The sequence below is a fragment of the Argopecten irradians genome, chromosome 1, assembly GCF_041381155.1.
Source record: "Argopecten irradians isolate NY chromosome 1, Ai_NY, whole genome shotgun sequence".
NCBI classification, from domain to species: Eukaryota; Metazoa; Mollusca; class Bivalvia; order Pectinida; family Pectinidae; genus Argopecten; species Argopecten irradians.
This window is the reverse complement of record NC_091134.1, coordinates 69,259,029-69,274,482: the sequence shown is the minus strand read 5'-3', so window position 1 is coordinate 69,274,482 and position 15,454 is coordinate 69,259,029. Positions and strand designations below refer to the sequence as shown.

The following is a 15,454-nucleotide window of genomic DNA, read 5'->3' as shown; positions in this document are numbered from 1 at the left end:
ATCGTGGCTACATCAACAGTGTAGTATAAAAACAATTACTACATATCGTGGCTACATCAACAGTGTAGTATAAAACACATTACTACATATCGTGGCTACATCAACAGTGTAGTATAAAACACATTACTACATATCGTGGCTACATCAACAGTGTAGTATAAAACACATTACTACATATCGTGGCTACATCAACAGTGTAGTATAAAACACATTACTACATATCGTGGCTACATCAACAGTGTAGTATAAAACACATTACTACATATCGTGGCTACATCAACAGTGTAGTATAAAACACATTACTACATATCATATCGTGGCTACATAACAGTGTAAGTATAAAACACATTACTACATATCGTGGCTACATCAACAGTGTAGTATAAAACACATTACTACATATCGTGGCTACATCAACAGTGTAGTATAAAAACACATTACTACATATCGTGGCTACATCAACAGTGTAGTATAAAACACATTACTACATATCGTGGCTACATCAACAGTGTAGTATAAAACACATTACTACATATCGTGGCTACATCAACAGTGTAGTATAAAACACATTACTACATATCGTGGCTACATCAACAGTGTAGTATAAAACACATTACTACATATCGTGGCTACATCAACAGTGTAGTATAAAACACATTACTACATATCGTGGCTACATCAACAGTGTAGTATAAAACACATTACTACATATCGTGGCTACATCAACAGTGTAGTATAAAACACATTACTACATATCGTGGCTACATCAACAGTGTAGTATAAAACACATTACTACATATCGTGGCTACATCAACAGTGTAGTATAAAACACATTACTACATATCGTGGCTACATCAACAGTGTAGTATAAAACACATTACTACATATCGTGGCTACATCAACAGTGTAGTATAAAACACATTACTACATATCGTGGCTACATCAACAGTGTAGTATAAAACACATTACTACATATCGTGGCTACATCAACAGTGTAGTATAAAACACATTACTACATATCGTGGCTACATCAACAGTGTAGTATAAAACACATTACTACATATCGTGGCTACATCAACAGTGTAGTATAAAACACATTACTACATATCGTGGCTACATCAACAGTGTAGTATATAAAACACATTACTACATATCGTGGCTACATCAACAGTGTAGTATAAAACACATTACTACATATCGTGGCTACATCAACAGTGTAGTATAAAACACATTACTACATATCGTGGCTACATCAACAGTGTAGTATAAAAAACACATACTACATATCGTGGCTACATCAACAGTGTAGTATAAAACACATTACTACATATCGTGGCTACATCAACAGTGTAGTATAAAACACATTACTACATATCGTGGCTACATCAACAGTGTAGTATAAAACACATTACTACATATCGTGGCTACATCAACAGTGTAGTATAAAAACACATTACTACATATCGTGGCTACATCAACAGTGTAGTATAAAACACATTACTACATATCGTGGCTACATCAACAGTGTAGTATAAAACACATTACTACATATCGTGGCTACATCAACAGTGTAGTATAAAACACATTACTACATATCGTGGCTACATCAACAGTGTAGTATAAAACACATTACTACATATCGTGGCTACATCAACAGTGTAGTATAAAACACATTACTACATATCGTGGCTACATCAACAGTGTAGTATAAAACACATTACTACATATCGTGGCTACATCAACAGTGTAGTATAAAACACATTACTACATATCGTGGCTACATCAACAGTGTATTATAAAACACATTACTACATATCGTGGCTACATCAACAGTGTAGTATAAAACACATTACTACACATATCGTGGCTACATCAACAGTGTAGTATAAAACACATTACTACATATCGTGGCTACATCAACAGTGTAGTATAAAACACATTACTACATATCGTGGCTACATCAACAGTGTAGTATAAAACACATTACTACATATCGTGGCTACATCAACAGTGTAGTATAAAACACATTACTACATATCGTGGCTACATCAACAGTGTAGTATAAAACACATTACTACATATCGTGGCTACATCAACAGTGTAGTATAAAACACATTACTACATATCGTGGCTACATCAACAGTGTAGTATAAAACACATTACTACATATCGTGGCTACATCAACAGTGTAGTATAAAAAACACATTACTACATATCGTGGCTACATCAACAGTGTAGTATAAAACACATTACTACATATCGTGGCTACATCAACAGTGTATTATAAAACACATTACTACATATCGTGGCTACATCAACAGTGTAGTATAAAACACATTACTACATATCGTGGCTACATCAACAGTGTAGTATAAAACACATTACTACATATCGTGGCTACATCAACAGTGTAGTATAAAACACATTACTACATAGCGTGGCTACATCAACAGTGTAGTATAAAACACATTACTACATATCGTGGCTACATCAACAGTGTAGTATAAAACACATTACTACATATCGTGGCTACATCAACAGTGTATAATAAAACACATAACTACATATCGTGGCTACATCAACAGTGTAGTATAAAAACACATTACTACATATCGTGGCTACATCAACAGTGTAGTATAAAACACATTACTACATATCGTGGCTACATCAACAGTGTAGTATAAAACACATTACTACATATCGTGGCTACATCAACAGTGTAGTATAAAACACATTACTACATATCGTGGCTACATCAACAGTGTAGTATAAAACACATTACTACATATCGTGGCTACATCAACAGTGTATATAAAACACATTACTACATATCGTGGCTACATCAACAGTGTAGTATAAAACACATTACTACATATCGTGGCTACATCAACAGTGTAGTATAAAACACATTACTACATATCGTGGCTACATCAACAGTGTAGTATAAAAAAACACTTACTACATATCGTGGCTACATCAACAGTGTAGTATAAAAACACATTACTACATATCGTGGCTACATCAACAGTGTAGTATAAAACACATTACTACATATCGTGGCTACATCAACAGTGTAGTATAAAACACATTACTACATATCGTGGCTACATCAACAGTGTAGTATAAAACACATTACTACATATCGTGGCTACATCAACAGTGTAGTATAAAACACATTACTACATATCGTGGCTACATCAACAGTGTAGTATAAAAACACATTACTACATATCGTGGCTACATCAACAGTGTAGTATAAAACACATTACTACATATCGTGGCTACATCAACAGTGTAGTATAAAACACATTACTACATATCGTGGCTACATCAACAGTGTAGTATAAAACACATTACTACATATCGTGGCTACATCAACAGTGTATATAAAACACATTACTACATATCGTGGCTACATCAACAGTGTAGTATAAAACACATTACTACATATCGTGGCTACATCAACAGTGTATTATAAAACACATTACTACATATCGTGGCTACATCAACAGTGTAGTATAAAACACATTACTACATATCGTGGCTACATCAACAGTGTAGTATAAAAACACATTACTACATATCGTGGCTACATCAACAGTGTATTATAAAAAACACATTACTACATATCGTGGCTACATCAACAGTGTAGTATAAAACACATTACTACATATCGTGGCTACATCAACAGTGTAGTATAAAAACACATTACTACATATCGTGGCTACATCAACAGTGTAGTATAAAACACATTACTACATATCGTGGCTACATCAACAGTGTAGTATAAAAAACACATTACTACATATCGTGGCTACATCAACAGTGTAGTATAAAACACATTACTACATATCGTGGCTACATCAACAGTGTAGTATAAAACACATTACTACATATCGTGGCTACATCAACAGTGTATTATAAAACACATTACTACATATCGTGGCTACATCAACAGTGTAGTATAAAACACATTACTACATATCGTGGCTACATCAACAGTGTAGTATAAAACACATTACTACATATCGTGGCTACATCAACAGTGTATTATAAAACACATTACTACATATCGTGGCTACATCAACAGTGTAGTATAAAACACATTACTACATATCGTGGCTACATCAACAGTGTAGTATAAAACACATTACTACATATCGTGGCTACATCAACAGTGTAGTATAAAACACATTACTACATATCGTGGCTACATCAACAGTGTATTATAAAACACACATTACTACATATCGTGGCTACATCAACAGTGTAGTATATAAAACACATTACTACATATCGTGGCTACATCAACAGTGTAGTATAAAACACATTACTACATATCGTGGCTACATCAACAGTGTATATAAAACACATTACTACATATCGTGGCTACATCAACAGTGTAGTATAAAACACATTACTACATATCGTGGCTACATCAACAGTGTAGTATAAAACACATTACTACATATCGTGGCTACATCAACAGTGTAGTATAAAACACATTACTACATATCGTGGCTACATCAACAGTGTATTAAAACACATTACTACATATCGTGGCTACATCAACAGTGTAGTATAAAAAACACATTACTACATATCGTGGCTACATCAACAGTGTAGTATAAAACACATTACTACATATCGTGGCTACATCAACAGTGTAGTATAAAACACATTACTACATATCGTGGCTACATCAACAGTGTAGTATAAAACACATTACTACATATCGTGGCTACATCAACAGTGTAGTATAAAACACATTACTACATATCGTGGCTACATCAACAGTGTATTATAAAACACATTACTACATATCGTGGCTACATCAACAGTGTAGTATAAAACACATTACTACATATCGTGGCTACATCAACAGTGTAGTATAAAACACATTACTACATATCGTGGCTACATCAACAGTGTATTATAAAACACATTACTACATATCGTGGCTACATCAACAGTGTAGTATAAAACACATTACTACATATCGTGGCTACATCAACAGTGTAGTATAAAACACATTACTACATATCGTGGCTACATCAACAGTGTATTATAAAACACATTACTACATATCGTGGCTACATCAACAGTGTATTATAAAACACATTACTACATATCGTGGCTACATCAACAGTGTAGTATAAAACACATTACTACATATCGTGGCTACATCAACAGTGTAGTATAAAACACATTACTACATATCGTGGCTACATCAACAGTGTAGTATAAAACACATTACTACATATCGTGGCTACATCAACAGTGTAGTATAAAAACACATATACTACATACATACATATCGTGGCTACATCAACAGTGTAGTATAAAACACATTACTACATATCGTGGCTACATCAACAGTGTAGTATAAAACACATTACTACTACATATCGTGGCTACATCAACAGTGTATTATAAAACACATTACTACATATCGTGGCTACATCAACAGTGTAGTATAAAACACATTACTACATATCGTGGCTACATCAACAGTGTAGTATAAAACACATTACTACATATCGTGGCTACATCAACAGTGTAGTAAAAAAACACATTACTACATATCGTGGCTACATCAACAGTGTAGTATAAAACACATTACTACATATCGTGGCTACATCAACAGTGTATATAAAACACATTACTACATACGTGCTACATCAACAGTGTAGTATAAAACACACATTACTACATATCGTGGCTACATCAACAGTGTAGTATAAAACACATTACTACATATCGTGGCTACATCAACAGTGTAGTATAAAACACATTACTACATATCGTGGCTACATCAACAGTGTAGTATAAAACACATTACTACATATCGTGGCTACATCAACAGTGTAGTATAAAACACATTACTACATATCGTGGCTACATCAACAGTGTAGTATAAAACACATTACTACATATCGTGGCTACATCAACAGTGTAGTATAAAACACATTACTACATATCGTGGCTACATCAACAGTGTATATATAAAACACATTACTACATATCGTGGCTACATCAACAGTGTAGTATAAAACACATTACTACATATCGTGGCTACATCAACAGTGTAGTATAAAACACATTACTACATATCGTGGCTACATCAACAGTGTAGTATAAAACACATTACTACATATCGTGGCTACATCAACAGTGTAGTATAAAACACATTACTACATATCGTGGCTACATCAACAGTGTAGTATAAAACACATTACTACATATCGTGGCTACATCAACAGTGTAGTATAAAACACATTACTACATATCGTGGCTACATCAACAGTGTAGTATAAAACACATTACTACATATCGTGGCTACATCAACAGTGTAGTATAAAACACATTACTACATATCGTGGCTACATCAACAGTGTAGTATAAAACACATTACTACATATCGTGGCTACATCAACAGTGTAGTATATAAAACACATTACTACATATCGTGGCTACATCAACAGTGTAGTATAAAACACATTACTACATATCGTGGCTACATCAACAGTGTAGTATAAAACACATTACTACATATCGTGGCTACATCAACAGTGTAGTATAAAACACATTACTACATATCGTGGCTACATCAACAGTGTAGTATAAAACACATTACTACATATCGTGGCTACATCAACAGTGTAGTATAAAACACATTACTACATATCGTGGCTACATCAACAGTGTATTATAAAACACATTACTACATATCGTGGCTACATCAACAGTGTAGTATAAAACACATTACTACATATCGTGGCTACATCAACAGTGTAGTATAAAACACATTACTACATATCGTGGCTACATCAACAGTGTAGTATAAAACACATTACTACATATCGTGGCTACATCAACAGTGTAGTATAAAACACATTATTACTACATATCGTGGCTACATCAACAGTGTAGTATAAAACACATTACTACATATCGTGGCTACATCAACAGTGTAGTATAAAACACATTACTACATATCGTGGCTACATCAACAGTGTAGTATAAAACACATTACTACATATCGTGGCTACATCAACAGTGTAGTATAAAACACATTACTACATATCGTGGCTACATCAACAGTGTAGTATAAAACACATTACTACATATCGTGGCTACATCAACAGTGTATTATAAAACACATTACTACATATCGTGGCTACATCAACAGTGTAGTATAAAACACATTACTACATATCGTGGCTACATCAACAGTGTAGTATAAAACACATTACTACATATCGTGGCTACATCAACAGTGTAGTATAAAACACATTACTACATATCGTGGCTACATCAACAGTGTAGTATAAAAAACACATTACTACATATCGTGGCTACATCAACAGTGTAGTATAAAACACATTACTACATATCGTGGCTACATCAACAGTGTAGTATAAAACACATTACTACATATCGTGGCTACATCAACAGTGTAGTATAAAACACATTACTACATATCGTGGCTACATCAACAGTGTAGTATAAAAACACATTACTACATATCGTGGCTACATCAACAGTGTAGTATAAAACACATTACTACATATCGTGGCTACATCAACAGTGTAGTATAAAACACATTACTACATATCGTGGCTACATCAACAGTGTATTATAAAACACATTACTACATATCGTGGCTACATCAACAGTGTAGTATAAAACACATTACTACATATCGTGGCTACATCAACAGTGTAGTATAAAACACATTACTACATATCGTGGCTACATCAACAGTGTAGTATAAAACACATTACTACATATCGTGGCTACATCAACAGTGTAGTATAAAACACATTACTACATATCGTGGCTACATCAACAGTGTAGTATAAAACACATTACTACATATCGTGGCTACATCAACAGTGTAGTATAAAAAACATTACTTACATATCGTGGCTACATCAACAGTGTAGTATAAAACACATTACTACATATCGTGGCTACATCAACAGTGTAGTATAAAACACATTACTACATATCGTGGCTACATCAACAGTGTAGTATAAAACACATTACTACATATCGTGGCTACATCAACAGTGTAGTATAAAAACACATTACTACATATCGTGGCTACATCAACAGTGTAGTATAAAACACATTACTACATACGTGGCTACATCAACAGTGTAGTTATATAAAACACATTACTACATATCGTGGCTACATCAACAGTGTAGTATAAAACACATTACTACATATCGTGGCTACATCAACAGTGTAGTATAAAACACACATTACTACATATCGTATGTGGCTACATCAACAGTGTAGTATAAAACACATTACTACATATCGTGGCTACATCAACAGTGTAGTATAAAACACATTACTACATATCGTGGCTACATCAACAGTGTAGTATAAAAACACATTACTACATATCGTGGCTACATCAACAGTGTAGTATAAAACACATTACTACATATCGTGGCTACATCAACAGTGTAGTATAAAACACATTACTACATATCGTGGCTACATCAACAGTGTAGTATAAAACACATTACTACATATCGTGGCTACATCAACAGTGTAGTAATAAACTGTTGAGCTCATTCAACTCGTCGAAATTAAAGCACTGTTTTCATTATCGAACACAATCGATTCAATTACACTTTAAAAGTTCAGTGAAGTTCGGAACCGAGTTTATCACACTCGAGACAATCGACGACATGTATGGTGGATAAGATTTATTTCACAGGAAGAACGTCTTTCTATTTTGGGAGCGTGATGTGGATATTGATAGATAAATGATGCACACCACGTCTTTCCCAGATATCTCCAGGTTCAATAGCACTGTTCTCAGACAAAAGGAGGCCCAGGATTAACGGACCGATTCACAGGCCGATTTCACACCAAACTCAACCGAGTACTAATGCAGAAATTGGATCATTTATCTTCTAACTAGTCCACGTATCATGTGAAACGCAAGTCTAGAAATATAGTTATCAGTATTTAGTGAAAAATTTCAATTAACTAATTTATTGTGGTTTTTTTTCCCGAAGGAACAAAGATACGTCTTTTGATTCGAAATAAACATGCTTATAAAATAACACTAATGCTATAATTCCCAAAATGAACCTGTAATTTATCATATGACGTTGAGTACAACCATAAACATTGTATAAAACACCTTTAAAGCTCTAAAACGAGCACACGGACATATGTTTTTTCTTCCATTTTCTTTTATGGTATGAACTCCTTTAAGGTTTAATACAAGAACATTTTGACTTCTCAGAGGAGTACATCGTTAACTACGTTTTGTTACATTTTCCTTTTTTCTGTAAGAAATATACAGCCACGATTCTAAGTAATGTATTAATGTTAGTAAAACCAATTGTATGTGAAAAATCATAAGAAGCCATTATTTGATGTTTCTAACATTTTATTTCTAAACGAACACAAATACAACTTAAATGTAAAGATTTTTCAAGGCGAATGGCAGACCATTAATTCTTTCTCGGGAAAACGGTTCTATGCCGAGAATAGACCTTATATATTGATACATATCTGTACAAAACACTTTGTTAACAGCCTACTGAGATAATCCATTACACAGAATATTAGGACAAAACCCAGCGCTGTTTGACGGACATGCTATCTGTCAGTCCCATTGACAGAGAACGGACAGTCGATCCGCTGATCAAATTGTGTCTAATTCTTCGTCTAGGAAAACAATAATCAAAGACAGGCCGGTCATTCAGACAAAGCATTGGGAAGGATAGGAAGGTCAGCTCGATACATCTCCGATACGGGATATGTATAATAAGTAGAACTTATCATTAGGAAACAGTTGATTAACTATCCGAGACACAACGTCTTTCATTTAGCTGAACGTTCCGGATGGGAAAAGTCCGCTAAATATTACATCATTAAATGTCACATACACCGAAACAACATGGCGAATATCAATAGTGTTGCTTCAGTGTCTGTCTGTAAGAAGTCGAAATATGTTTTGCTTTGAAAGATAATTATATTTTTTTATTTTGTGTTCTTTCAGGCTATCCTTGATTGAATTTGGTTTATTGTTGTTTAACTTCCTCCCGAACGCTGATGGCCATTTCAGTACGAGCCGCAGTTAGAATCTAAAGGCCAGGGTCCATATTCATAAAAAATCTTAAGTTAAGTATTTTACTTAAGTAGAAACTTAAGTAAGATATTTTTACTTAAATGCCGATTTCTACTTAAGTAGTTACTTAACTTAAGATTTTATCTTAAGTACTATTCATAAAACAACTTAACCTTAAGTATTACTTAAGTTTTTCCTTAAAGTTAAGTAAAGTCATGAGGACGTTTAACGGAGTGAAGAATACTTAAGTAAATACTTAACCAGATGAAAGATGGCTGCAAGAAATCGACAACGTGTATTTCGAGAGAGAAAGGATCCGCTGCAAATGTATGAGGATAAGGATTTGATTGCTCGTTATAGGATGAATGCCTTTGGAATTCGGTTCTTGTCCCGAATGCTTGGTCCTTATCTAGAATCACCAACAGACCGGAATCATGCACTCTCCGTCACAATGAAAGTAGCTATTGGTCTACGATTTCTTGCTACTGGGAAAATGCAGCTATGTAATGGTGACGATTTTGGTGTAAGTCAGCCGACAGTGTCCAGGGTAATTACAAAGTTTCTTCACGCCGTGACTTTGCCGCATATTGTTGCCAGGTTTATCAAATTTCCAAGGAGTGATGCTGAGGTAAGAGTGATATATGTATGTGATAAATATGTAAATAATATCAAAATATAAGTGCTTCTTATCAAATATATCTTTGACGAAAACTCATTTATAGGCATTTATATAAGTATTTGATTTTAATAGTGTAATTAAGAAATGCCTTTTTCTGTAGCGGTTATTTCCCTTGTGCATAGACACGTAACTTATACTCATTTTTTTTCATAATAGAATAACTTTCAGCAAAATTTCTCTTGCTGATTTTGCAGAGTAATACAAATTGTACATGTGACGCTGGTAAAACTTCATCATAATCTCTTTGTGATTTAGACTGCATAAACTTAATTTTATCTATAATGGTATTTGAAGGTGCGATTAAACCAGATGGGATTCCATGCTATTTCCGGATTCCCAGGCATTGTCGGCGTTATTGATGGGACACATATTAGGATCGTTACTCCATCACAAAACGAAGCGGACTACGTAAACAGAAAACAGTTCCACAGTATAAATGTACAAGTTGTTTTCGATCACCGATACAGGATAATTGATTTGGTAGCAAGATGGCCTGGATCAACTCATGATGCAAGGATACTTCGTCAAAGCCAATTGTATCAAGATTTTGAAAACCGCGCGATCCCCAGAAATCCACACTTGCTTGGAGACAGTGGTTACCCAGCCAAACCCTGGCTATTGACGCCTTATCTACAACCCCAGCCAGGTCAACAGGTCAATTATAACAAGTAAGTGTAACATGAAGCTTGAATTTGTCTAAATGAATAAGAAATTATAGAGTATCACGTGTCTTCCCCTAAATTCCTTTTTATTCATGCGTCATGTCCATATGTGTACGTCTATGTATATCAATTCATACATGTATTTAATAAGAATATATTTTATTATACTTTGATACTTTCAGTGCCCATAAGAGAACGCGAACTGTAGTTGAGCGAGGTATTGGACAGCTGAAACGCCGATTCCATGTTCTCCACGGTGAGATCTGAATGGAACCTACCAAAACAGCAAAGATTGTCATGGCATGCGGTGTTCTACATAATCTATGTAAGATTGGTCAGATTCCTCTTCCTGACGATGACGGCAGTGATGATGAGAGTGATGACGATAGTGATGATGATGATAATGATGAGCATAATGACGGTGGTCTCCAAGCAGCAGCCCGGACCTGTGGTGCACGTTACCGCCAACATATAACCGCTACACATTTCTAAAAGTAAGAATAGTTTGAAAGTGATGCAATATATCATTTAAGTGCATGTACACGAGATAAATTAGTGGGTTAGATATATGTTTCATAGAACAATATATTTGAAATCAATGTCTTACTCTTAATTTGGTAATACATGTAGATAAATACATGTATGTACTTATTGGATACTAAATTTAGATGGTTTGACTTTTGAGGAATAATTTGTTGATAAGTTTGTTGATTAAATAAAAATCACCAAAACGAAATGAAAAGTACATACATTTACTGTGCAGTTCATATCCTGTATTTATGCCAAAGTTGTGCAATGTAACAGTTTTGAGTATGAGTTACTAATAATGTCGCTCGCTATTTACCGTTCCGTAAATTCTACAAACCGCTACCAATGGCGGCGGCGAACATCAAAAACAACTAACTGTATCTTTGCCGTACTAATGATTTACTAACGCAGCTTGTAAAAACAAAGCACCGGGTATCGGCCTGATTAGTGATATTAATTATCTTGATGATATCAAGCAAGCAACACAAGCTGTCATAATCCCTATTATCCGGCGAAGGGCCGTCGCGAGACAGCTAGGTGTGACAGCATGCCGCGGGGTATCGGCGAACACCTGATCTGTACAGGTAAATTTTTATTCGAATCATCGAGTGTCAGTTACCTATGATTCTATAACAAATGGTCCATGAAAAAAGTTCGATACAGCGAGAACTTCGATTCATAAAACTTCGATTCATACATGGGTTAGTTAGTAATGTTATATAGTGAAGAAATTCGGGACCAGACATAAAGTTCGATACAGCGAGAAATTCGATTCATCGAAGTTCGAATCATCGAGGTTTGACTGTATATGCTGTATTCTTGTAACAAGGAATAAGACGACATGTACTCGAGATCCGTTTTCATTAAGGCCAATTCAGGTTTTATCCTGTATTTAGCCATTTCCCGTTGTGACGTAAACGGAAGTTACTGTGACGATTTTTCCAGCTGACGTAGTTGTACGGCGCCGGATAGTTCAGAGAAGTCTTTGGGTTTTACAGATCAACTTAGATAGTCTAGAGCAACATAGTCTGGATATATAATACTACATATATTTATGAGTGTTGCAATGTGTAAATCATCAAAATTATACCTGTTTTTCTTGACTCCGTGGTGAATATGCTGTGCGCGTTCTTTGCAGACACCACCAGGTTTGTCCATTTCTTTTCGCATTCGTCTGGGGTTCTTTTAATAAATGAATTACTATTGATTCCATCGGCAACCTTCAGCCATGCCTCCTTCTTTGCTGAGGCAGTCACCCCGTCTTTGAATCTGCCGCGTATTATCCTCTTCTTTGTGTTAATTAAACTGACTAAGATAAGACATTCGTCTAGTGTCCAGTTGGGACGCCTGGTTTTCTTGAGAGTCGCCATTCTTGGAATGCCAGGAACGCTGGTGCCAAATTTCACGTTCTTGGATAAACATCACGCAGCTACTTAATAACAACATAGCAACTTCACCAAATACTTAAACTGAAATACTTAGCTAAGTATGTCTTAAGTAAATACTTAAGTCGTCTATGAATAACACTTAAGTATATTTTTAAGTTTTACTTAACTAAGTAAAATATTTATACTTAAGTTAATCTTAAGTAGAAAATTAAGTATAAACTTAAGATTTTTTATGAATATAGACCCAGAGCACTATAAGAAAGCAGCCGACCTATGGTTGATATCTACTGTATCTATGACGTGAATCCTTCTTTGTTTGTTTGATTAATTAAAGTCCTATTAACAGCAACACCGCACCCGGTCACATTATACTGACAACGGGCAAACCAGTCGTCCCGCTCCCTGTTTGCTAAGCGCTAAGTAGGAGTAGAAACTACCACTTTTATAGACTTTGATGTTTCTCGCCCAGGGGACAGAACCCAGAGCCTTCCTCACTAGGGCGAACGCTCAACTCAAGACCAAACGTGAGGCGTCGCCAAGGGAGGCATTTCGAAAGATAAAGTCAGTTAGGAAGAAGAGAAAACATAAGATCCTAAATTTAGTCGCCTTTTACGATCATGCAATAGGGTCAGCAGGTACAATTCTAACGCCCTACCTGCAGGGTCGGGAAAAATGGCTTGATTTCGAGGAAAGCGGGACAAAATGGCGACCTCTGCTGGATTTTCGCAAATCATTTTAATGTGGATATTATTTGAAATGTACGTTTTTGTAGCTATGTGATAAAAAGTATCTTAAATTTGTGTTCATTTTATGAAGCTCGTCTCGAAATTTTAATTTTTGCTCGCCAAAATCTCGTATGAAATGAACATTCGTTTAAGATTCTGTATTTATAGCATAGTAGTATAATTATGATGATATTCGTTAATTCATCGCCAGGACAATAATTATCGGGTATTTTACCAGTAGAAAAATACTATGTAGCGCACTATTCTGCATTAGTTTCATTTCGAAAGAAAATTCTTAAAACTATCTGCACTTTCGGTCAGTTTTCAGACATCTTTCCATTATATACTTTTTTCAGCACATGGTTTCTGTTTCCCCTTCTACCACAGATAACATTCTTACGAATAGAGAATGTTGCGGTAACGTGGTAATTAGTTCCAACTTTATACAAATAGCTCTCTATACTACCGAAATGTTAAGTCCTGAACCACGTAACAATACATCTAATTATTGACGGGTTTATTGGATTCTGGACAGGGACTTAAGGATCAAAGACATCCATATCATCATAAGGTCCGTGAGAGTATTGGTCAGCCTAGTAGAACATCAGTCACCATGGACATCTATACCTTTATACGAATCATATGGTACTGTGGCCTCACCGTCTATAAATCGTCTCTCCCCGGCTACAACAGGATCGATAGCACTTGACAAAGTGACTTCTGACAGGGTTATTTGGGTTTCGATTCCTGCTTGGTCTGTGGTTGGGAGACACCAAGCGTTTTCAGTAGAATTTAAACATATCTTATAAATCACAAAAGACACAGGGATTTGCTACACGCTGTTCATCTTATGTAAAGCCATTTTCCATTCGATAGCGACAAAGTTCATTGAAATGGAAAGTTCTTGTATTAGTAGGCTAACATTTTCTTGCGGTTTTTAAATGTTTTAAGAGATTGCTTTCCTATCTCCAGTAAGTGTGTTTTTGATACTATCCTCACATTCACACGTCCTACTACCGGATTAGTGTAGAACTTAATATCGGGGAGCAGCATAAGTTCAGGTTCACGAGAAGCTACTTTTATCAGAAAAAAAAAACTTTGAGTAGGGTACAACATCTAGGTTAACATCAAGAGGTCCAAAGGCCTTAACAGATACAGAATGATGAAACAAAGACATATGAACTCTACATATCGGTCCATTATACCCATCAGTCTCCTGAAGTCAGTTATGTTTTTATCAATTTAACCTTTTTGTCTATGAAGAGTTAATAGAATCTTCGTGAATAAATAGAAGGCTCGAGAGAGATGATGACCGCCAACCCTCGGCAAGCCCCGGGTTGACCAGCCAAAATCTTTCACTCGGG

At 35.2% G+C, this 15,454-nt stretch overlaps 1 pseudogene; it reads left to right on the top strand.

Moving 5' to 3' along the window:
* Positions 1–10,268: 10,268 nt before the first annotated feature.
* LOC138310977 (putative nuclease HARBI1) lies at positions 10,269–11,941 on the top strand (annotated as a pseudogene).
* The last annotated feature ends 3,513 nt before the right edge of the window (positions 11,942–15,454 follow it).